This window comes from Gavialis gangeticus, unplaced genomic scaffold, assembly GCF_001723915.1.
Source record: "Gavialis gangeticus isolate Ggan-Ray unplaced genomic scaffold, GavGan_comp1, whole genome shotgun sequence".
NCBI classification, from domain to species: domain Eukaryota; kingdom Metazoa; phylum Chordata; order Crocodylia; family Gavialidae; genus Gavialis; species Gavialis gangeticus.
The window spans coordinates 23,792,441-23,793,396 of record NW_017728993.1 but is presented as its reverse complement, the minus strand read 5'-3'; the positions used below and the strand labels follow the sequence as shown (position 1 = coordinate 23,793,396).

Sequence of the window (956 nt, the reverse complement as noted above, 5' to 3'; positions counted from 1 at the left end):
ATTTAGTTGGGCATCCATGCTTTTTCTTCTTTAGGAGGAGAACCTGACTGTAGTAGTCATCAATTTCCTGTTTGTGGTCCCTGATGGCAGGAAGTCTGCCCATCTGGGACTGGAGCTCAGTCACTTGGGACTCCAGGGACCTCTCTAAGGAGAATACACCACAGGTAGGGGTGACCTTGCTCCCAGTCCTGGTTTTTGGCAGCTGTGCCAGACAGCCCGTACAGCCTGGAGCCAGGGCCTCCATCTGGGTGGAGGCCTCAGCAATGGAAGGGAAGGGAGCACCAGTTGAAGCCAAGGTGTACCACGCATCCCCACCATTGTACAGTAATAGGCTATGCTGCTACCCACAAACTGTTTCCTTTGTTTGCAGTCCCTGTTCATTGGCTCCCTGGTTACAGGCCAAAACTAATCCTCAAGGTGCTGCTGGGATTCGAACCCAGGATTTCCTGCTTACTAGGCAGGTGCTTTAACCAGCTAAGCCACAGCACCTCTTAGCAAGCAAATGCGGCACAGAGCAACCTGGTCCATCCCCATCTCATGCAGGGCAGGGCTATACTAATCATATGTAACAGGCTGAAGGAGGAGGCAACAAAGGGATTCTGAGTTACCTATTTGGGGCCCTGTTTGCTGATATTTGCCAGACATTTAAAGCTGATTAAAAAACAGAACTCATTGGGAATAGAAAAGAAAGGTGCAACTCAGCTGTGGGAGTGAAGAAGAGGTTGAAATGTATTGAGTGTGGTGGTTCACCATGACTTGGAAGTCAGTGCCAGAGGGGCTGCACTCATTGGGCACTATCATTATTTTTTTTTCAGATGGGATGTACTGAGTTGTCCTTGTGATAGGCTCCTATCAGTATCTTGGTCTTTTGGCTAAAATTGAGTATTTTTGACACTAGGGGAAGGATTTCAGGGCTCTGAACCTCCTGTGCTGGCCTGGTATTGGAGTAACTCCAA

The 956-nt window shown here is 48.8% G+C and overlaps 1 non-coding gene across 1 annotated transcript; it reads right to left on the bottom strand.

Annotated features, from left to right (window-relative positions):
• Positions 1-415: 415 nt before the first annotated feature.
• TRNAT-AGU lies at positions 416-489 on the bottom strand. The gene has a single exon. It is a non-coding gene; the product is annotated as a tRNA-Thr (tRNA).
• Between the last annotated feature and the right edge of the window lie 467 nt (positions 490-956).